The following is a 25,030-nucleotide window of genomic DNA, read 5'->3' as shown; positions in this document are numbered from 1 at the left end:
ACTTTAATATTCTTTGTTGATGATTTTGAGACTCTTAGCATGCTTGAAATTGGATGAAACTCGACAGACACATCACACTTATTAGCCAGTAGACATGTGAAAAGTTTCAGAAACGGGCGTGGTGAGGGGCTCAGTAGCGCCACCTTTGGTCAAAAATGGGGGCTTAGTTTTACCTAGAGTCACAAAAATCGTTACGTATATTGTTCTCATCCAGCCGGACAACTTTCTAATTTACAGTCATTAGCTGCGACCAACAGGAAGTCAGATGTTTTGGTTTGAATGTGATTTTTTGGAGAATTCTCTCTCTCTCTCTCTCTGTATCTGTGTCTGTGTGTGTGTGTGGGGTGTGGGGGATTTGTCTGTTTTTTTGCTTTTATAATTGTTTTTCAAGGTTTCAGGGGCTTTTGGGGGCGCTTAACGTGCTCGAAAACTCTTGAAACTTTGCACACAGGTCAGAACCTGCGGCCAGCAGGGCCGGGCTGAAGCTGGTACCCAGGCGTGGCAGGGGGGCTCAACAGCGCCCCCTTGAATGGGGTCCGAAAACTTGGTCCATAGATCAAACTAGCTTGCATGAATTAATATGAAACTCGGTACACATATAAATCTCATCGGGCCGAACAACTTTCGCACTCTTAAGTTATACGCCAGCCCAACAGGAAGTCAGCTATTATGGGTTGTTTGGAGAACTCTTGCTGTGGAATTTGAAACACTCCTCCTAGAGAATTAATTCAATCCCCATCAAACTCGGTGTGCATGAAGTCAAGACATTGAGGATGCTAAATTGCGGACGGATTTTTGATATCTCGAACGGTTTGGCCATGGCGAGGAAACGAATTTATGGCGAGAAAAGAGAAACACGAAGTGTTATAACTTCTGCATACATTATCTGATCTTGATGAAACTTCAGCAGTGTGTTCGTGGTAAGAGGCCGATCAGATGGATGTAACTATTGTGAGTCAAAGTTATAGCGCCACCAACTGGCAGCAGGAAGTGTGTCACTTTCAAAATGCTTTTGACAAAAGTGGGGGGGTTAGTTTTACCCACAGCTACAAAAATCAGTACGTATATTGGTCTCATCGAGCCGGACAACTTTCTAATTTACAGTCATTAGCTCCGACCAACAGGAAGTCAGATATTTTAGTTTGAATGTGGATTTATTTGCAAAATCAGCCTCTGCATTTTTACCCACTCCTCTTAAGTGGTTTATTTTATTCCCACCAAACTTTTTCAACATGATGAAAATACATTAAAGATGCTAAATTGTGAACGGATAATAAATATCTCAAACGGTTTTGCTATGGCGAGGGATTAAAGTAATGTCAAAAAAGGAAACACTAAAAGCCTCATATCTTATAAAAATTTCATTGTACGCCATTTATTTCTATATAAAATTATACAAATATCAGAACTAAACCCAGTTTTGGGTTTATTCAGTTTTTTCAATTCAAGAATTATGTATAAGTTTAAAAACAGCCAGAATGTGCTATTTAGTAAAAAAAAAAAAAAAAGTCATACATAGGGCTATACTGCCCTCTTGTGTTCAAAATCAGGTAGGCCTATTACAAAATGACGGAGTAGCCTATGTTTTTAAAATATAACGTAATAAAATATAATAATAAAATAGTCAACCTATTTGCAGCAAATGATAGTAGATTTCAGATCAATATATTTGTTTTCCTTACAATTTTAATTAACACTAACTTTATTCTCATCTGAATTATAAATAATTTATTTCTGTATAAAATAATACTACCGATTGAATATATAGTATTTCCAAAAGAGGGCAGTATTGGATTATTTTTAAACAGTGTTGGATGAATCCTTGAGAACAGTGTTTTACTGTAAAGAAAAGCAGAGCCAAGTGAAGCAGAGCGAGCGTTTTCAATTAATTCCTATGGAAGTAGGAATGAACTATTATTTTATGCCAAAACATACCCGGTCACAGAAAAATATTAAAGCTATCCTATGGCTTTATATCACTTTAACACGGTAAAGGGCTCATACTGTAGACCTACATTTTGGCTAATTATTTTCAATGCTATCACGGATCATAACCTCATCATCTAGAAACTGCCACTCAGAATACATACATACACTGCAAAAACTCAAAATCTTGCCCAGTATATTTTTCTAATTTCTAGTCAAAATATCTCATCACACTTAATATAAGACAAAATCACCTAAAGACCAAGATTTAAGTGAGATAAAGGAGCTTGTTTTTAGACAGTGCATCTTGAATATCTTGTTAAGTGAAACTGTCTTGAAAATATCTTGTTTTGAGTCATATCTTAGATGAAACAAGCTTTTTTGACATGTCATAAGGTTTTTAAGCTGCTGTGTTATTTGTAAAAGATGAATCGTCTTGTTTCAAGAAACAGACTTACTTGAATTAAGACAACCAATCTGCTTTACTGAAAACTGCAGGTCAACATGCCCAACTCACAACAACTCACAATGCAGAGTACAGTGAGTACGTATAATATTTTTAGATTAGATTAGATTAGATTTAACTTTATTGTCATTACACAAGTACAGGTACAAGGCAACGAAATGCAGTTTAGGTCTAACCAGAAGTGCAATAGCAGCAATGGCAGGATATACAGTGGTTCCATAAGTGCAGAACATGGATATGTACTGAATAAATTGCAGCGTTTATACGCCCACGTATAAATATAATTAATTATTATTCATAACGGATTATGATCAATAATTAATATTTTAATTATTTTTAATTATTTTCAGAATTTCAAGTTCAAGACAATAAAATGTATTAAGCAAATTAACACAAGTAATCTCTTTGTTCAAATACAAACAATACTTTATTGATTATATACTAACATAAAAGCAGTGGTGTAGTCTACGTGATACGCAGGTATACGCCGTATACCCACTAGAAAAGGCCAAGGATTTCCGTATACCCACTTAAAAAATCGTGAGGATACGTAACAACTTCGTTTTGTGTCAGAACTTTCACTTTCATTCATAAATTCACCCCGTCTGTGTTTGCGAAGCGACACCGAATCGCGGAATCCAGTCACAAATGGAGCTTGCTAAGCAGAACGTCACAGAATTTGGCTATTTTTGAATGAATAAATCAAAAGTAGGGCTGTACAATGTGACTGGTCAGCTGAAAACACCATGAGCGTGAATCACGCGTGCTTCAGAGTGTGTGTGTGTGTGTGTGTGTGTGTGTGTGTGTGTGTGTGTGTGTGTGTAGTGGAGCACACATTGAGCGCTCATTCCCAGAGACGCGTAGAACAATAGCGGTCTCTTTTAACTTTAATATTCACAGACACTAGTCCATATCGAGATTTGATTCATTGTACAGCCCTACTTTTGATTTATTCATTCAAAAATAGCCAAATTCTGTATTGAGACATGATGTAGGATACACATGTGCCCTTTCATCGCAGAGCTGCTATGAGAGTCACTTCACGAGAATTTCAACATTTCATTTGATAAAACTATCGTCATTCATTCATTTCACACAGAAACTGTATAATGTCTTTACGACAACCTGTCAAAATAAAAGTTCGGTATAACTTGAAGAAATTATAACAGAAATATATTACTATTGCACAGTAGAGTATACTTCAAGTAGGCCTAATAATAATAATAATAATAATAATAGTTTATTAAAACACACAGAAACTCAAATGTCTACAACCCAGGGTATTACAGTATACTCACTACAAAAAACTAGACTACACCACTGCATAAAAGCTAATATCTAACACAAACACACACACACACACACACATTCATACGAGTTGCAGAAGGAAAAAGAGTAAGGAAAGATTAAGTTTTAAGAGTGAGTTTAAGAGTGAGATGATGAAATCACAAGTTTCTGCACTTATAAGGCATGACCTGGAACGAACCTTAAATCATTAATTTAACCCTTCTATCGTTTCTTAGACAGGTTATTCAATTTGTCTCCATACACCAGTTCAGCTCTTAGTCTGGAAATACTTGCTTGTCTTTGCTTTTGGGGATTCCCTTGTATTGCGAAAGGGGTTTTCCCGGTCCGTTTGTTGGCTGGTGTCCTTGTGCCTGGGTCTGGGGCGGCCAGTCACGTGGTGTGCTGGCGGAATGAAAGTCTTTGTTTGAAGCTGGCTTTGCAGAAGACACGTGGCTCGAAATCTTGTCGCAAAACTTAACTTAGAACCGAGACTCACAACGGAAAATAAAGGAAAACTTAGAAAAGAAAAGACAACTTAGACGAGAGTAGTAAGATGGCTTGAATAAAACTGTTGAACCCGTTCTTCTGATCTTAATTTGGGTTCTTTGTCTCTGCGTTTACATGGTTACTCGTCTGATTGAGATCTTCATCCTTTTTCTGCCCATCTCTCTTGAGAGTGGTAGCAGAGCGTTTCTTGGGGGTGAACCCAGAGATAGAGAGCAGAGTGCAGAGAGCAGAGAGAGCAGAGCTCTTCTCTATCAGAACATTTTGAACGAGCCGAGTTAGAGAGCAGAGAGAAGAGAGAGCCGAGAGCGAGTTTTTGTTTTGGGTCTAAGATTTTAAACTCAAAGTTTGTCCCCCCTCCTGAAGAGAGCGGACCAATTAGACACTGGCTTTGTTTGCAAAGTCATAAATCATGTCTTCCCTAGGGGTTCTCTATTTAAAAACCAGATGCAACAGTTTAGGCATGATTTCTAATTATCAGAATATGAAGCATTTTACACAAATTTAATTCCAGTCATCTTGCTAGTTGTGTTCGTAAGATAGCATTGATATGAAACAGTACACACTTTCATTCATACTTCTAATAGTTATAACACTTACATGAATTATATGGGATCAAAACATATTATCTTATTAAAATATGCATATAAGTGGTGGAAACCACACATGATTGTTTGATCCTGAGTCCATTGAAAATTGTTCTTGAATGATTTTATGTATAGTTATTGATAAGAATCAGTTCTCTGGTTTGAAGAGAAAATAACTCTGTTTGTTCGTTCAGAGATCTTAAGGGGGAAGGGGTCAGGAATGTTGTGGGGGAAAACAACATCTGCTGGTATCGATCCGTCTTGCAAACTATCGAAGTTGACCAATAAAAGTCGTTGGTCCGCAGACTTCCTGGAGACTGTGAATGATTCATGGCTCGGTTGGGTAATTTGAATCTGGAATGTGAAGATTCTTGTGTGATGCCTTGGTCTCTGTCTTTCTCTTAACCAATCAGTAATTTGGCAACAAAGCTAGCATTTGACCAGTTATGTGTTAGTGCTGGGGGCTCTTTTAAATAGCCAGACCGGTCGGCGCCTGGATCCCGTGAAAAGATGGATGAGGATGGAGAAGTCCTGAACAAATCTTCCTCTTTGTTCGGCAGGAAGTGGAAAATTTGAATTAATCTTCTGGAAGAAGATTAGTCTGCGTTTGGTTCATACCCATTGTCGCTACAAAATATAGAGTTGAATACTATTATAAACAAAAATGTACAGATAGATTTGTCCTATGAATATAATATACAGATAACTATTACCGTGAACAGAATTTACAGCTAGATATGTACTGAATATAATATACAGATGGCTATTACTATAAACAGAATTTTTACAGATAGATATGTACTGAATATAATATACAGATGGCTGTTACTATAAACAGAATTTTTCAGATAGATATGTACTATGAATATATATACAGATGGCTGTTACTATAAACAGAATGTGAGCATAATATACAGATGGCTATTACTATAAACAGAATTTTACAAATAGATATATGTATAAGTTAGGCTAAAATGAGCAGTACAGTATAACAATGGATTTAAAGTAGTGCAAATAAAGTTTGGACAGAAGCTATCCGAGTGAAAGTGCAGTGGAAAGTAATTGCATATTACAGTTAAAGTACGGTATTGCAAATGTATATGTAAACAGTCGGTACTGTAAATAAACAATCGGCAGTGTAAATTGAGCATATTCCAGTCAAGGTAGTAGTGCAAGATGCATATGTAAACAGTTGTTACTATAATAACAGTCAGCAGTGCAAATGAACATTATAGTATTGCAAATAACAAAATGGAGGCAGGTGTGAGGAGGGAGAGGAGAGTCAATCAGTATATGAGGGGAGTGGGATCAATGAGGGTTAGAGTTTAAAGCGACACTATGTAACTTTTCAACCTTCATAATATATTTCCAAGATCCTTGTGATGGTACATCGACTTACAATAGGTTGAATGACACGTCTGCCATAGCCTGACAGGGTCTGTATCGCTTTTACTGGCACTATGTAACTTCGGTGTTCGGGTAGTAACAAGAGCACAAAAAGAACTACAAAATTCGACTGCTTTACGGCATACGTCACTTCCCCCACCACTTCGTCAAATTTGGACGTGAGAGGCCAACCAGCGTTTGTTTTCGGCTTTCGTGTGTATGTTTTTGTCATCAGGGCTGTTTACGCCTGGCCACTTCATGCATTTTCTCAGATCGGATAGCTATCCGATCGTGAAAAGTCCAGGTTTAAATGCCCTCCGAAACGCATTTGAGACGGATTTGAATCCGATCCCTCAAACCACTTCAGGAGGAGATCTGAGACGCATTCCAGACGAAACTGGACAAGTGTAAATGCATATGGTTGTTGAAACCACATATGTAAATTGTACTCCTCCCAAAAATGCTAAAAAAAACCCAAAAAAAACAAAAACGTGTGAGAGCGTTGTATAGGCTATTATGTTATATCCAGATATGACGACGCGCTGGAACACGCATCACCACAGATGAGCAACTGCATCAAGCCAACGTGCAAACTATCGCAAATCAAAGTGAAAGTAAGTCGCAGACGCTTAACACACAATCTTCATCATTAAAAGTAAAGAAACTAAATGATCTACCAGGGCTGTTACTGCTCTCTCTTATTGCGGTCTTCGATTTTGAAATTTTAGCTGATGATCTATAAAATGACGTGCACGCCATTAAATCTGCATATAGCGCGAGAATTGAAGATCGAATTTAAATCCGTTTCGCAAAAATACATTTATGTGACCAGGTGTAAATGGAATCGTTTTGATAAATCAGATAGCTATGCCTCACGAATTAGTTTGCCAGCTGAACTCAGGTGTTGTGAGATGTTTTTATCACGTAGTCCGGGATATCAGACGACGCTGTTGATTGATTCCTGCGATTATCATGAGAACAGCTTTCAATATCTCACATAATTATCATAAATAAGCCTAACGTAGATGTTGTAAATAGTGTAAACAATTTGCAAACTATTATGATAAATTGCAATAATCATGTCTAATGACATCATAACGGCCAATGTTATGAAATAATGCGACGTACATTTAACTTAATTGATGTTATCTGGCATTTTGTAATGTTTACATTCCAATAAAAACAACACAAATTAAATTATACAGTAGGCCTAGACTATAGACTATTTACTTGTGATTTAGCTGCAATCATGTAAAAATGTTATAATATAATTTACGACAGTGCAAGTATTCCACAGCGACTCTAGGGGTCGCTGTTTGACAAAAACACAATTTCTACTTAGTGTGGCTTTAATAAAGAGACAGCTCTGAGGAAAAAACTGTTCTTTAGTCTGCTGGTCCTGGTCCGGAGGCACCTGAAACGTCTGCCGGAGGGCAGGAGAGAAAACAGTCTGTGGGCTGGGTGAGAGGAGTCCTTAAGGATGCTGCGAGCTCGATGCAGACAGCGTTCCCTCTGGATGTGCTCGATGGCAGGTAGTGGAGTCCCAGTGATGCGCTGGGCGGTTTTCACCACCCGCTGCAGTGCCTTGCGCTCTGCAACAGAACATTTAAGTATTGACAGCAAAAAAACGTTATTTATTTACGTATAAACAACTTTACCGACGTACACATTTGTACGTATTCCTATTTTACCTATGCATATTAATATTGTGGCATTAATGTTTTGACTCTATTGCATTCAATTGTCTTATCAATAACATTTTCAGTCACATTTATTAATAGTTTAATGTTACTCATAAATAATAACATTTAGCTCTGTTCGTGCCCTCTGCTGCAAACTCGTTTTGGAGGATTAGCCTACATGGTGTTAAACAAGAATACACTTTAAAACCTTAAAAATACCTTCTTTAATCGTTTAACCATTTTGTAATATTTGGTTTATTTACCGTGAGACACAAAAGGCGTTTTCTCCTATAGACCCATAATACACTAAAACACAACATAAATTCACAAAAGACATCAATTTTATTAGCTTGGTGTAATCAAAATCTTTAGAATCCATGCGTTGTTTGCAAGAAACAGATCCAAATTCAGCCCTTATCCAGTGATCTTCATCTCCATTTCTCAGCAGAGACCGTAAACGTTAAATCCCGGCATTCCGCGCTCGTGGTGAATTCAAATAAAAAAATTGCGCATGTTTTACGGCAGTGATATCAAACGCTCATTGGCTCTCGCATGCTTCATCACAGATTGCGACATGCCATGTTTAAGTTGGTGCACTACATTTGAAATGGAGAAGCGCGCGCGCCTTCACAGAGCGAACCGCGAACAGGGTTGCCAGATTGGGCGGTTTACCGCCCAATTGGCCGGTTTTGCAATCTATTTTGCGGGCAAAAATGGGTTTGGGCGGGTGGATAAAAATTGGGCTGGTTTCGGGTCAGTTCGGCGGGTTTTTGTTGCCGAAACACCGGCACTTCAGATCCTTATTCCTGCGACCCAATGTTCAGCAGGCAGTCTCACTCACTCACACACATGCGCACACACACACACACACACTACAACTCTGGCTGACGTGCCCCCTAACCTCACAACAGACACTCCCTCCCACTACCTTAAAGTGACGCACGCCGGCACCGCCCGCCCCTCAAACAACATAGTAGATTGCAGGGTTTTCAAACTTAGGTAGCTGTCAATGCGGTTCATGACCTGTTCATGACACTCTTTCTTGGTCAGCGGCAGCGCCAACACAGATTTGAATATGATTTTGTCAAAGGTTTAATAGACGAAATGGAATAAGCTCGCGTGGGTGTTTGAATCGAGATCACAGACTTTTAAAGATGAATCGTGCAGCTCTGTAATGACACATTTCATCCTCTATTGAATCGAAAGTGGCTAACTTCTGTCAACCTCATCTATAAGCAAGGGCAAAAATAAAGCAATTTAATTTGAATTAATATCTGTAATATTCTGTAATAAAAAATAAATCGATTTTAAAATCATAAAAAAATACAAAAAACGCGATATCTATGTGCATCGATTTTTTCTCCCAGCCCTAATATGCATGTTTCATGTTGCCATTTGAAATAACTGAAATGTTAAAGTGGGTTATTTTTTATGTCCATATCTACTCGATGTTTTTATGTTACTGAATGCTTTTGTTCCAAGCGACTTTTAGTGACAATAAACAGACTCATTGATAGCCTAAGTTGATTGCATTATTTTCCGTAACATAAGCTTATAGTTTAATAGTAGGCCTAGAATAGCCTGACTGAAGTCAGTGTAGCCTACTTTTGCGTTCATTTAATTGAATATTGTTTCTAAAATCGGATAGGCAAAGTCGAAAAATGGGTCATTTTAAAGCTTGTTAATGATTTCAATGTGTTTAAACGAGAAACAAGCCACAAAAAAAATTGGGCGGTTTTTTGTGCATTCTCGCGGTTTTTGACGAGGTTTTGGGCTGGAAAACCTCGCTGGCACCTGGCAACCCTGACCGCGAACCGAAACCGGATTAACATTTTCATGGATTAATAACTTAAATTCTGCTCTGTAACGTTACCTCATACACAACTATGATATACTGCCAGAGAGGACCGCCACACATCGTCATGTGAACGACTTTTGGTACCGGTTTTGACATGTTCTCACTAAATAAATTATTGTGATTAAACGTGTAACGTTATGTCTGTTGTTTTTCTTTATAATTGTAGTTACGTAGTTTTCAGAAATGGTTAGGTGTAGGGGTAGGATTAGTGGCTCAAACTATCTTTTAATGCTATTATATTGTTAATAAAACTGCCATTTCCCTACACATATGTCCATTACTTTTTATCCTTTTAATATTGTCTATAAAATGGGTATGTTTAGGTGTGGGAGTAGGGTTAATGGATCTTACATTTATAATCTATAAAATGTTCTTCTGTGTTTTCATATTGCAGTTCCATAAATACTGTGAGCCAAAATGTTGAGAAAAATGAAGCTGTTTCCCTTTTATGCAGTACTTTAAATGCAAGTCTATTTTTCACTTTTTCTGTCTAGTAAACAGTAGTTAAAGTCTTGACTCTAGAAGGTAAAATGTCTTGAATCTAGAACAGTATTACTTTTCTTGAGCTTACAATAAGGTAAATACACTTGAGATGATGACAGGATGGTAAATTATGGCAAAAGAGCACTGCCTAATACGAGTCAGGAATGCTAACTTCAAGACATTTTGTCTCAAAATGCCAGTTTCCAATCTTATTTCAAGTTGGTGGTGACTTAAAATCTAGAACAGTGTAACAATTATAGAACAAAAAATTTGTTAAATACACTTGAAACAAACAGGATGACTATAAAAAAAATGCTACTTTTGAGGGGAAAATACTATTTTTGAGCATCACAAGCTTATTGAGACACAAAACATCACAATACTAGTAAAATATAGCTAAAAATTAGTTTTCCCAGCTAATTTCAAGATCACTCATATCTTGTAAGGCTTAAATATAATGTGTCTTATTTCAAGAAATCTTACCAAGAGAATTTTCACTTGTTCCATTGGCAGATTTTTTTGCTTATTACAAGCAAAAATATCTTATATTAATTTTTTTTTTGCTTATTTTGGGAGTGGCCTTTTTTTCCAGTGTAGGACATGAAGATATCATAGGGAATTGTGAACATATCACTGGAACTTCATCTTCATTATATATATATATATATATATATATATATATATATATATATATATATACAGTATATATATATATATATATATATAGAGAGAGAGAGAGAGAGAGATAGGTATATAAATATATATATAGTTATATAGATATATATAAATATAGCTGCGAGCAGCGATGGAGGGCCCAAGCCGGTGACATCGCCACCCCGGTGCCTTTAGTGTAACTAAAGGCACCAGGGTGGTGGTGCCACCGGCTTGGGCCCGCAATCGCTGCTCGCAGCTATATTTATATATATATATATCTATATATATATTTATATACCTATATTTTATTTATTGTGATGCAACATTAGGCAAGGCAGTTTTATTTATATAGCACGTCATACACTTTGGCAATTAAAAGTGCTTTACACAGTAAGGAATTAAAATAATCACAAAATAAAAGCAAGGAAAATTAAAGTGCCCCTATTATGGATTTTTGAAAATGACCTTTCATGTAGTGTGTAACAGCTCTCGGGCCTCGTTTACAAGTGAAATGTAACCCAATTCCGATTTTTTGCTCATATGTGACACAGATCGGATGTGTTCTATGAACGTGTAAACAGGAAAAAAAAGCTTTCATTCGGATATTTTGAGATCGGTTTCAGGCCTCATTTTATATGTGGAAATAAATCAGATATAAATCAGATATGTGCCAATACGACTGTCATGGGCCTCGTTTACACTGCAGGTCTTGATGCCCATTTCTGATTTGTTGCCTATATCCGAATTTTTTGACCGTCCGTTTACACATGCTTTCAATTGTGACCCATATCCGATTCATGTGTTTACACTTGCAATACTATCTGAAACATCGCGCATGCTTAAAGGGTTAAATTATCTTGCACAGATGGACGAACGCAATATGATTGATGCTAGCTCTGCGATATAAAGTTCGCCAAACATCACCATGATTATGAGGCGGAGGAGGACGAAAAGGGCCATCATTTCAGCCTGTGCATTTGCTTCAGTTATTGTGTGTGAGAGAGATCAGGACTGTTGGGAGCATTTTGTGGCGGGCTTTAACAAGAAGCAGTGGGTCCGAAATTTTAGGATGAGAAAGCCAACCTTTAATATGTTGTGTCAACGTTTGTCCACATTCCTCTCCTACGACGACACAATGTTTCGTCGGACCATCCGTTCCTTTGCAGAAGCGTTTCTTTCCTCATTAAACCGCGGAGACGTTGCCTAATGCCTCAGAAAATCCGAATATATTATGAGAAAATTAAACAGTTTTTTTTACCTTTGATGCACATAAACCTGTTGTAGGTAAGTGTTGTAGTAAATAGCATAATAGGGGCACTTTAAACCAGATATAAAAACAGGTCAGTTATAAAACGAATTAAAAGAGTAAAAAGATGATACATAGATAAACTTCTCATCTGGCAATACACCGGTGTATCATATTTTTCACAACTCCCAGTTTTACTCTGAGATTTTCCCATGGTGATTACACTGTGTCTGTAGTGTTCTTGCGGCACGCCTAAGAAATCGGCGTATCCAATAAACCCGTATCCAATTTTTCCCTAAAATCGTACATGAGAAGCTCTAGGACTGACTCACGGGGTAACCTCAGGTTCACTGCCCCATCAGTCCGCACCCCAAAGATTTGTCCGGAAGCACAAGGAATGGAACCGATCCAGTCCCCACAGAACCTCGAGTTTAATTACACGTCAAACTCACTACTTCACCATAGCATACATATCCGGGCCTCATCTGGGCCAACTATGGCACATGTGGCTCAGTTCTGGCAGCGGCAGAGGTTATATGGGCCGTCTCTGGCCCGCACACATCAAGCCGGTTTTAGTGTGAGTCGTGGCATGCTGTTCTTGGGCCAGATCTGGCCCGTGTGCAACAAACCGGCTTTAGAGTGAGGCGTGGCATGCTGTTCTTGGGCCAGATCTGGCCCGTGTGCAACAAACCGGCTTTAGTGTGAGTTGTGGCATGCAGTGTGTGGGCCAGATCTGGCCTTTGTGCAACAAACCGGCTTTAGTTTGAGTCGTGGCTTGCTGTGTGTGGGCCAGATCTGGCCCGTGTGCGACAAGCCAGTTTTAGGATTGTTGTGCTTGGGCCAGATATGATATTTAGTATGATATTAATTCATGGTTATTAAGTTTTAAAATGTAAGGAAGAAGGCTGACTTTTGTTCTTTTCCCTTTGTCTTAGATCTGATAAAGAATCATTGGATTAAGTCATTCTTTCTTTTTCATAATCCGACAGATTTGTCTGTATAATTAAGATACTATTCTGTTCTTTAACTTTGACACTGAACTTGAGGAAGGTAATAGCAGACAGTCATTCTGGTCATTCATTAGTAATCAGTAACCTAGATATGAATAGCTTATTCTAGATTGCCAAGGGCATGTTGTTTATTTGTTCATTTATGTATTGGATAATGATGGAAATAAACTGACATTTGCAGTGTATACAGCCTTATGAAAAGCAGCAATCAATTAGATAAAAAAATTCAGTCACCTACAACATCTGAAAATTCCATCAATACTTTTTTTGGACTAATGTAGTTTGCACATGCACACAGATTATCTGTTATCTTTGTGGGGACTCTCAATAGACATCTTTAAAGGTGCAGTCTGTAAGAATGTCTGTGAGCTAGTGGTGGAAATAGGTACTGCAGTCCAAATTCAAGTTATGGGAGATTGTTGTTTACCCCGTCCCCTTCTCCTCAGACTCGACCCTCATGCAGGTTGCCAGTTTAAGGTCACGCAACAAGAACGAGCGCAATTGACAATGGAAGCCGAGGAGACTTACTCATAAGTTGATGAGTTGATTTATCCATGTTATTATATGCTCTTGTTCATACCCTAACAATGACCTGGGGGTCCGCCAGCGTTTTTTTGGGGAGCACAAAGTCAGCGGCTTGATACGGTTGGACCTAAACCGGGAACTTCCGCCAATAGCTTTATGAATTATGAAAAGGTTCCTCCAGTGTGAAAGCCCCTAATGACGTTTGTATACCAGTTAAAGGCAGCAATGCACTAATCTGTGCATAATGTTGAAATGTGCAGAAAAAGAACAGAAGAACAAATAACAACCTTTTTAGGTCAGAGCATCGACGCAGACTTTGCTTAAAGGGATACTTCAGCCAATATGCATTAAGCTTTGTATTGTTAGAAACCCAGTCATATTTTTGAATGCTCCTGCATTATTCCCTAATTTTCCCCTGAGAAGGTAGAAATAAGGATTTCATTGTTGCCGTTCCTGCTTATAATGACGTAAAAATCGTCATTTTGCGTCATTCTAAGCAGGAAGTTCCATATCTTTGTAGAGGGTTGAGACTACAAACACTCGTTCCTCATTTTTCCAGGGGGTGGGACTCAATCACGCTACAGACCTATTACAGATCAGTGGGTGGGACTTCACTTTCTGAAACTAAAAGCATTATCCTCCATCTTGTTTGGAAGCTAAGCTAACAGGCGCTGTGAAGCCAGAAGTTAGATGCTCGAATTAGATGTTCGTGGCTACTTTTACGAGCCGGAGTAAAGCGAAGAGCAGCTGAGGCTGATGGAGGAACAGGAGGTGGCTGCTGCAGCCGAGCCGAGGCAGAAGACCTGTGCGGACGAGGAGTCCGGACTGGATCGAGCTGAGGTGGGCTGGTGGTGCTTGTGCTCTCACTGTGCTCACGGATGGACACCGCGATAGAGTCCGTCTGCTGCAAAGAATTTCAACGATGCCAATTTCTCCTGGACGAAATCTCTAAATCAGACGAGGACACGAACGTTTGTGTTGTGGACCATTCTAGTTTTGCACCGCATATGTTCTGACTGAACATCCCAGTACCATGCAATAATTCACCATTTCGAAAGAAATACAAACGAGGAGTAATTCACTAAAGAATTCACCAACTAACTAGAAATTTTGTGTGAAATGAATTTCAAGCTCTGGTGGTAGCTAGCTTTGTAGACGGAAGTGATTTCTCTGATATGCGGCTCCTCAAACGCTGTTCTGGATTAGTGGGAGTGGCTTGCAATGTGGTGCATTGTGGGAGTTGTTGTCTTTCATACAAATGTTATGAAAAGTTACTTTCTATCTTTCCTCGGTCAAGAAGGCACATAATTCAAAACTTTTTAAAAATGTAATTACATAAACCAGTGCCAACTTGTGCTGACTAAACTGTGCCATACTTAAGCTTATGCTACTGCTATACTGTTTAGGCTACAATTAGCTAACCCTAAATCAGTTGTTTTTGCTTTGTTTTACAATGGTTCTAAAAATGCATCTGCTTGTTGAAGTCACATATAAAATGTACTCCTTCCTCCCATAATGGTAAAAGATGAACATGCAAGAGCACGTTATAACAGGCCACGGTTTACTGATATGACAACACAGATATGGATGAGCATCTCTTCAGCAAACTGCCGCAAATTAAACTGAAAGATCAGCTCACATCCTGAAGCTCAACACACAGTTGTCTTCATTATAAGTAGGAACACTTCCTATCAGTGCTGATGCCACCTGTGCTGATTTTCCGTATTGGAAAACTTTAAAATGGCACTTTATGACAAAAAGATTGCAGACCCCTGTTGTTGAAAAATTTACGATTTATAATGTATGTGTGAAGTGCTTAAGTGGAGTAAAACATATTTTAAGGCAATCAGTTTGCATTGTTTTAACAAGATGTATAATTAAATACAACTGAAATTCCAAGTTGAAGGAAATATTACATTATTTAGCTCAACTTACACCACTAAATAAGCAGTTGTTACAGCATTATATTCTTTCATTTTACTAAGTTAAAGGCAATCACTTTGCATGATTTTTTGAGGGAGCTTAACGAATTACAATTTACTGTGTAAAAGAGTCTGAAAGCACAGAATAAAATAAAAAATTATGAGATGGGCTTATTGACAAACAAAAACAAAGTTAAATACAAATAGGTTGAATGTAAAAATCTATTGTGTGAACGGACATTACATCCAACACCACAACGTGTTCTTCCCATAAATCCCATGACTTTCTTCTGTTATGTAACTACAAAATTGAAAAATTACCAGCAATATCTGATTTTCCCAGGCAATCCCTCATGGCATGGTCTTTGATATTCAAGCACAACTTTTCACCTCATAAATATTTTATTTGGAATAACTGTAATATTTTATACATGTGTGTGTATATACATATATATATATATATATATATATATATATATAAAACTGTAATATGTAACTGTCTATATTTTTTTCAGAATTGGTTTGATAAAAATATCTTGTTAGTTAGTTAATCAATTCTCAAGGGTTGTTGTTTTCATATAAGGAGTTTTTATACCAATTTCCTGTTTCTCCCAAAGAATTTTCAATAGTTATGGGTTCAATCCCATCAGGTGCTCTTGCTTTATTGAGAGGAACTCAACCTCTACAGTCTCTATGAGTTTGGTCAATACTCCTGTTGTGCTTTGCTTCTCCCTGTAAAAACAATCAATCAGTCCGTTCACTTTTTTCAGCAAAACTTTACCGTCTGTGACCGCTTACTGGAATAATGCAGTTGGTAATATCTGTTGGAAAAAAGTTTGGATGCTTCCACATCTTTTTTTTTTAACCAATAAAGTAAAAGAGATTTCTTTTAAAATAATTAATAAATACTACCCTGCAAGTCACTACCTCAAAAAGTTTAAAAAGGATATTTCCTCCAGTTGTTCTTTCTGTGACAACTCTGTTTTGGCAAGATGTCTTAGGATTTATTAGGTCTGAAATCTATAATGAATGTGTGTTGTACTGGAAGGATGTGGTCCTAGGCTTTGTAGATTATAATCAATCTAAAAAAGGTCATTTTTATGTAATTAATTTGATCTTGTTACTAGCAAAGTTTCATGTTCATAAATCTAAATATTTAAATATGAAACCTATTTTTCTTACATTTTTGAAAGAACTTGAAAAACACCTCTTTTCAAATAAGTTGTCTGAGAACAAAAAGGCCTTAAAAACATTATTTGTTTGTAATTCTTTTCCTTTTTTCAGTGTCATGTAATTCTCATATGATTTATCAATGTTTAATTTACATGATTCCCCCCTTTGTGATTTTTATTTGATTTTTATTTGTTTTAGTTCTGTTGTTGTCTGTTATTATCTGTATATTGTTTTAAGCATAAAAAAAACTAATAATAAAAAAAATCCCTCCTCGGCGCATCAAAAACATAGATCAAAAAGTGGCCTCACAAAATGGCGATTTTACCCATCAGCCAACGCGGCGCTAGAGCCGTGACGTCACGCCACGAAGCTCTATTAACCAATCACAGCAGTTTTATTATTATTAATAATTGAATGCCAGGATGATTTAACAAGGTATGCTGGGTGATGATATACATTTTATATATGTATAAATATTAAAATATATAAACGTTGCTGCCAGACTCGCGTGCAAAGCCCGCGAAAACGTACTCGGTTACTTACGTAACCTCGGTTCTCTCTAGAAGAGGGAACGAGTACTGCGTAAGATATCTTACGCTAGGGGAAAATCCTTTTTCCGCGAGATATTGAAGCCAAAAATTATCCTTAATTTTGTAATAATGCAAAATGCGTTGCGGCAGCATGCAGACATAGGCGAGGCAGCTCGCGCCTATTGGCTGCTCTGCGGCAACTGCAGCAGCCTATCGAGCGAGGCCTGACGTCCCGCCGAAACGGGCGTGGTCTAGGCCTATAAATACCGCTCGCAGGCAGCTATTATCTGGTTTTTCATCATCAAAGCAACCAGAGCGTGCGCATGCACGGCAAGATACGCAGTACTCATTCCCTCTTCTAGAGAGAACCGAGGTTACGTTAGTAACCGAGTACGTTCTCTTACGAGAGGTCTCTCGTACTGCGTAAGATATCTTACGCTAGGGGACCCAATGCAAAACGCCGTGCATACTGAGATCTGACACCAAAGACCCAAGGGCGAAAGCCCGGGGTTCATATAGTGCACAATCACCCAGGGAACTCACAGGGAGTCCGGGAAGAGGGAGGGGCGAAGCCGCACTCTTCCACATATGGCAGCGTCGCTTAGACGCAAATTTCATCATACAGACAGGGCGGGGTACGGCCTGAACTGATGGGGAAATGTGGGTCTTACACAGTTTGCCCAGGCACATCTTGTGCTACTGCTTTTCACTGTTGATCATTGAGCTGTGCTCAGTAGACGCAGCATTCTGAGCTGATAGCATCAGGTCAGATAATACTGGTTAACTAGACCGACAGCAGCCTGGCCTGCAGGGCGGGAACCTCTAGGTTGTAAAACCTTATAAATGTAGACGGGGAGGCCCAGCCCGCCGCCATACAAATATCTTGCAAGGCAATCCCACTCGACCAGGCCCACGAAGAGGCCATGCCTCTCGTGGAGTGCGCTCTGACACCCAACGGGCACTGCATGCCCTTGGAGGCATATGCCAGCGCTATAGCATCAACTATCCATCTGGATAGGCTCTGTTTCGACGCGGCTAGTCCCTTAGAACGCCCGCTAAACGAAACAAAGAGCTGTTCTGTCTGTCTGAAAACAGACGAGCGAGACACATAAGCTCGCAATGCCCTGACTGGGCAAAGGAGGCCCGCGTCTCTTTCCTCACCAGGGACCGGTAGGGCTGACAGGGAGATAACCTGCGCCCTAAACGGTGTGTTGAGGGATTTCGGAACATAACCGTGCTTAGGTTTGAGTATAACTCTTGAGTCATTAGGCCCAAACTCCTTGCACGTCGCGCTCACAGAGAGCGCGTGTAAGTCCCCTATGCGCTTCACTGAAGCGAGAGCCAGCAGAAACACAGTCTTGAAAAACAGATGTTTCAGATCAATCGTCTGTAAAGGCTCGAATGGTCCACCTTTCATGGCTTCCAGTACCGTAGAAAGGTCCCATACGGGGACTGAGGGAGGTCTGGGAGGATTCAGTCTCTTAGCCCCTCTAAGGAAGCGGATGACTAAATCGTTCCTTCCTATTGACTGACCAAGCGTTGTTCTTGAGAACGCTGCTATAGCCGCCACATAAACTTTGAGCGTGGAAGGGGTCCTGCCCTTATCCAACAGCTCTTGTGGGTGACACGCCACGGGGTGTGCACCAGCCTGAAAACACTGACCATTTCGAGGAGTAGAGCCGTCTCGTAGACGGAGCTCTAGCCTGCGTGATCGTGTTTAATACTCCCTTAGGGAGTTCAACATGTACCCGTTGATGGCCCAGACATGAAGGGACCACAATTCCGGGTGAGGATGCCAGACCGAGCCGTGGGCCTGAGAGAGGAGGTCTCTCCTCACTGGCACTGGCCACGGGGCAGTGCTCGCTAACTGCATCACAACTGGGGACCAAGGTTGGTTTTCCCAGAAACGGTGCTACAAGCAGTACTGAGCATCCTTCTTCCCTGATCCGCTCTATCACCTGAGGCAGGAGAGAGACGGGGGGAAAAGCATAGAGCGGGCAATGGGGCCATACATGAGCCAGCGCGTCCCCGCTCTTAGAGAAAAATTCCGGACAGTGAGCGTTTTCTTGAGACGCGAACAGGTCTACTTCCGCTCTGCCGAATTTCTTCCACAGCAGTTGGACTGTCTGTGGGTGTAGAGACCATTCGCCTGCCGGAACATTGTTCCTGGACAGTCTGTCTGGTCCTATATTTAGGAGCCCTGGCACGTGCGCTGCTCTGAGCGAGCGCAGGTTGCGCTGAGCCCATACCAGGAGGCGTTCTGCTAGCCTGTACAGGCTCCTGGACCTGAGGCCGCCCTGGCGATTTATGTAGGACACCACAAACATGTTGTCCGAGCGGACCAGGACGTGGCGTCCTTTTATTTGGGGACAAAACGCGTCAGCGCGTTGTCTACTGCCAGCATTTCGAGGCAGTTTATGTGCAGGAGCTTCTCCCGTTCTGACCACTGGCCGAAGAACGGTCTGCCCTCGAGCAGCGCTCCCCATCCCGAGGTGGATGCGTCCGTGGACACCACTCTCACCCTCGAGGAAGTCCCCAGGCTTACACCTGATTGGTACCAGTCGTCCGCTCTCCAAGGTTTCAGAGCTGTGACGCACTTCTGATTGACCTTGAGGCGAAGCAGACCAGATGCCCACGCTTGGCGTGGGACTCGCGCTTTCAGCCAAAACTGCAGCGGGCGCATGCGGAGCAGGCCCAGCTGGAGCACTGATGATGCTGAGGCCATGAGACCCAGCATCTTCTGAGTAAAATGGTCGTGTGCTCTATGAGCACTGAGCGAGATTGCGCTAGAATCAGCCAATCGTCCAAATAGTTCAGTACTTGCACGCCCCTCATTCTGAGGGGTACGAGCGCCGCATCCATGCACTTCGTAAATGTACGGGGTGCCGGGGATAAACCGAACGGCAGGACTGTGTACTGATATGCCTGGCCCTCGAAGGCGAATCTCAAAAATCGCCTGTGACGTGACGCTATCTGTATTTGAAAATATGCGTCTTTCAGATCTATTAACACGAACCAGTCTCCTCAGCGAATCTGCGCGAGGATTTTTCTGGTCGTGAGCATCCTGAAATGTCGCTTCACAAGCACTCTGTTCAGTTGCCTTAGATCTAGTATGGGTCTGAGACCCCCGTCTTTTTTCGGAACCAGGAAGTATCTGCTGTATAGCCCTCCTTCGCTCTGAACTTGAGAGAGAAGCTCTATGGCCCCTTTGCTCAATAGTTTCGCCACTTCGGCTCGAAGTAAATGTGCTACTTCTGTTTTACCATGGTCTCGACGCGCGCCGTATAGAGGCGAGGGCGTCGGCGAAACTGCAGCGAATAGCCTCTTTTTATAATGTTTAGCACCCACTTCGAAACCCCAGGCAGCTTTGCCCATGCATCTGCATGAATAGCTAGGGGTTGAATACGAAGCGTGCTCCGTTCGCTCAGCGATGGAGAGGCTTCGGTGTGCTGTAACACAAGCGTCGCGCTCGTGACATTTGAGGCAGGGGCGCGCTGATAACAGCGGGCAGATTACCCGCGCTCGACTCCTCTGCGGCGGTCAACCGAGAGGGGGAGGGCTGGGCGAGTCCCGTAGGAACTGTCATGCCTGTGCGTGGATGTGGGCGCGGGATAGCGGGCACATTTACCACACCGAAAGCATTGATTGCTTGAGTGAAGCGAATGCACGTTGGTTTCGTTTTTACAGAAAACGTGAGACATGCATAACGTAGTGTTTGTGGGCACTGGGTAGTGGGCACATTTACCACGTTTGATGCGCAATCGATCTGAGTCGATTTATGTGCGCGAGCCCTGTGTGACGGGCTGTGCTTGTGTGTAGAGATGGGCACTGGGCAGTGGGCATTCTTTCTACACATAAAACACCATCGGCCGTGGCCGGGACACCAGAAAATTCACACTTATGGGATTTATCTGGGTAGCCGTAAAAGCGGCGAATATATTGCATAATATTCTCCTGACTATATAATTTGTAGCTGTACTCGCAATTGTATTTACCCCTGGCATTGATTTTGTACGTTCTTAGCAATTCAATAAAAAAATGTTTTAACGTTTGGCCCTACCCAGCTAACAGGGGACGTCCCCCGGACTTTTCCAACGTCCCCTTAGGTCCGCATTAGGTCCGCTTTGTAACGTTCCCGAGCGGACGTTCGGAGGACGTCCGCATTTGGTCCGCTTTGTAACGTTCCCGAGCGGACCTTCGGAGGACGTCCGCATTTGGTCCGCTTTGTAACGTTCCCGAGCGGACCTTCGGAGGACGTCCGCATTTGGTCCGCTTTGTAACGTTCCCGAGCGGACCTTCGGAGGACGTCCGTATTTGGTCCGCTTTGTAACGTTCCCGAGCGGACCTTCGGAGGACGTCCGTATTTGGTCCGCTTTGTAACGTTCGCTGATGGACGTTCTGATGACATTTGTCCGGGCCAGTTTGCGAACGTCTATTTCGTCCCTCACCTGCCATTTCCATGACAACACAATCCAGTCGCCCATGCCTTTGATTTTTATCATTAGACCGGACATCTTGCAACTCAGACAAACGAATAATTAAACTAAAATATAAACCCATATTGGATTTAAAAGGGGATTTGTTTATCCATTAAATTAACTGTGATAATAGATTTTATCTAAAAACCATGGTTTTTTGTTTTGCAGATTGACAGTTTTATAACTGCAAATAAACTATAGTAAAAATATTATTTGAATTAATTGTAAAATTAAGTTAATGTTAAAATTGTTAGTGTTTTAATTTTAATGTTAAGATAATAACTTTCATGTTACTTATAACTTCTATCACTAATTAAAGATGTAATCAAATCACGAGTCTGTTTTCAGCCAATATAATTTAAACATCAAAAACATGAGAAGTGATTCAATTGAATTTAGCCTACAATTTATTATTCCACATGAAGAAAATATGGTTGAATCTCAGGAGCTCAAAATAATGCATCGACTTCACATGATGAATGCAGCCAAGGAAAATGCGAAGAATGGAAAAGCACATTGCTGGAAAGAAAGTGGGAAATAACACAGGTAAGACAAATAAAAGTATCCTAATTTAGGCTACCTGTAAAAATGTTGGTCAGGCGATCGAAGGACTGGTTTTATTCAAAATAAGTTATTTTAGGAAAAAAATTATTCTAATTATTGCACTTAAGACTGATATCACATTGCATTTCAAATAACAAAAAAAAAAAAAAGTGTCATATAGCTACACACTATAATTTTGGCAGAATATGCTTTCCATAACACACTAGCAAGTGACAATCACAAATGCACCTAAGCGAGTGACGTCATTCATTATGGCACGCAGCATGTATCCGTGTATCCATGGCAACGCTCAGCTGCGTAGTGACAGTTAACGGTCCTCCTCAGACGCGGCCTTGTGTTTTCTCTTTCGACAGTCTAAAAGGTATTTTTAATTTTTAGATTAGTATACATTAGTTATCGTAACCACTATACATCATTACATATTATGAAAATTTGACCTTTTAAAACGTTTGCTGAAGTTGTCCGCCGTTGTTCCACTGCTAACCGTTATGCTAACACTACGAAACTAACGTTAAATGTTGCTGAAATGAAACGACGTTATATTTCACATATTCATATATAGACATATAAAATCATAACACTACTGAATGTGTTCATTTTGTTGTTTTAGATGCCAGGGGGAAGAATTGCCAACGGACTAACCCCACAGCTGACCGACCGAGACACACACACACACACACACACACACACAGCTGCCAGCGCGTTTGAAGACACACACACACACACACACACACACACACACACACACACACACACACACACGGAAAGAGCACAACACCTTTACAATTGTTTAAATAAATACTTTGTTCCTTACAACGTGTCTGTTTTCTTTGGTTAATTAAAATAAAATAAAAGGATGTTAAAAGGACTTCTAATGAACGTTCTGTAAAGGTCCCCGAATGTTTTCCAAACGTCCCACTAAGGTCCCTCGGGACGTCGCACGACGGTCCTGCAAACGTCCTGCGCACGTCCCCCGCGACGTCCTGCTAACGTTTAAAGAACCCTACACGAAGACGTCCAGAGGACGTTCGCAGAGGACGTTCAGGGACGTTCTAGGGACGTCTTTTTGTTAGCTGGGTACTTATTAATGATAATCACAATATCATTAATATCATTAATAAAGTATTTAAGTATTTTATCCTCACAGATGCGAAAGGGAACTGAATTCGTTAAACAAGTTACTCCTGAAGCGCGGCCACTTCTAAGACAGCGCGTGAACACTGCTCAAGCACCCACAGAAATGGCCAAACGCTCACGGGAAAATACGATATTCTCTTTTAACCTCACAGCGGTTCTCGGACCGTGTGTGGCAGAAACATAAATATATGTGCCCATGTTATCATTATATCTGGCTGAGAAGTTTTCCTTTGTAACATTAGCTTAGATGACATTTTTTTTTAGACCGTCCTGAAACGTTAAAAATTCAGGGCTTTTCAGAGATACCATACCAAATGTTTGGAGTTTTCATCATGACAACCTCCCTATCCTGACTGACATTGCAAGTGCTTGTAAGCACTTCGACTTGGCGCAGTAATATCTTCACTGTTATCCATTTTACACGCTTAGAAAAGCGCAACGTTTTGTTTTGTGTCACCGTTCTAGGTCGAGTTACACTTCGCGAGTAACTGTATTTAAATAGGGAAAACGTGGAGGTGTTTGGTAGCTTCTCTGCTTGGCCCATATTAAATGAACTGGGCTAACAAAGTTTCGCCGCAAGACAGAGGGATTTAGTGCACGCACTGAGACGAGAGAGGTATGTATCAACTCGTCTTAGTTAAGGGAATAACATAGTTTAATATGAAAAAACGGTAAAGTATCCCTTTAAGTAGAAGCTTCGTCATTCAGGGTAATGTTTTGTCATTCGGTGTAATGCAAATTGTCTGTTACACCACAGTGTCATCCATTACACTGAATGACAGTGTCACTGTTTAGATAACATTTTTAGCATTTTATTTATATTTCAGACAAATGAGGGATGTTTAGCACTAAAAGAAAATATTAAACTTTATAAATATGTTTAAATGCATTTTTTTATGCGTTACTGATTTACTTTAGATGCCCACAAACAAAAAGAGAGTTATAGGCACCGCCAGAAAGTTAATGCAGACCCAGTAGCTAGGGCATCGCTTTTAGCAAGGAGACGGGAAAGGTATTGAGAATTGCAATGTCAAAATAATAGGGCTGGGTTAAAAAGATTGATTTCTCGATTTTAATCGATTCTCATTTTAAAGAACCAATACTGATTTGTAAATCGATCTTTCAGTCTATGCTGTTTTCAGTTGATGTTAATCAATATCAGATTTATTTTAAATCGAATCAAATCGTGAAATTTGAGTCAAAGTGCATTTATCCATCATAAAAGTTTATCTATCCATCATAAAAGTGCATCTATTCATCATTGAAGTGCTCCTCATTGCTCTGGGGGGTCAATAAAGGCCTTCTGAAGTGAAGAAAAAAGAACACTTGTTCGTGTAAGAAAAATATCCATATTTAAAACTTTATCGACTAAAATAACTAGCTTCTGGCAGACGGCTATACGCATCGATTTACGGTGGACGAGTAAACCGTGACCTGTCGCACAACATAATGACGAACGCAGAAGCGCAGAGCAAATCACGAAGAGTCTAAAACGAGAATTTTTAAAGAGAAATGTCGGAGAAGTTTGAGTTTGTTGCCCAGCCCTGTTTGTTTGAACCGCGAGAGGCTTTAAACTTACGATACTCCTATATCTACGTCATACATCGTCAAG

At 40.3% G+C, this 25,030-nt stretch overlaps 1 long non-coding RNA gene across 1 annotated transcript in view; it reads right to left on the bottom strand.

Moving 5' to 3' along the window:
• LOC309495676 overlaps positions 1-25,030 on the bottom strand; it is a 352,025-nt gene that overhangs the window by 184,525 nt on the left and 142,470 nt on the right. The window lies entirely within an intron of this gene.

The sequence above is a fragment of the Leuciscus leuciscus genome, assembly GCF_965113295.1.
Source record: "Leuciscus leuciscus genome assembly, chromosome: 3".
In the NCBI taxonomy this organism is placed as follows: domain Eukaryota; kingdom Metazoa; phylum Chordata; class Actinopteri; order Cypriniformes; family Leuciscidae; genus Leuciscus; species Leuciscus leuciscus.
The sequence above is the reverse complement of the archived record's forward strand: the minus strand, read 5'-3'. Positions and strand labels throughout refer to the sequence as shown.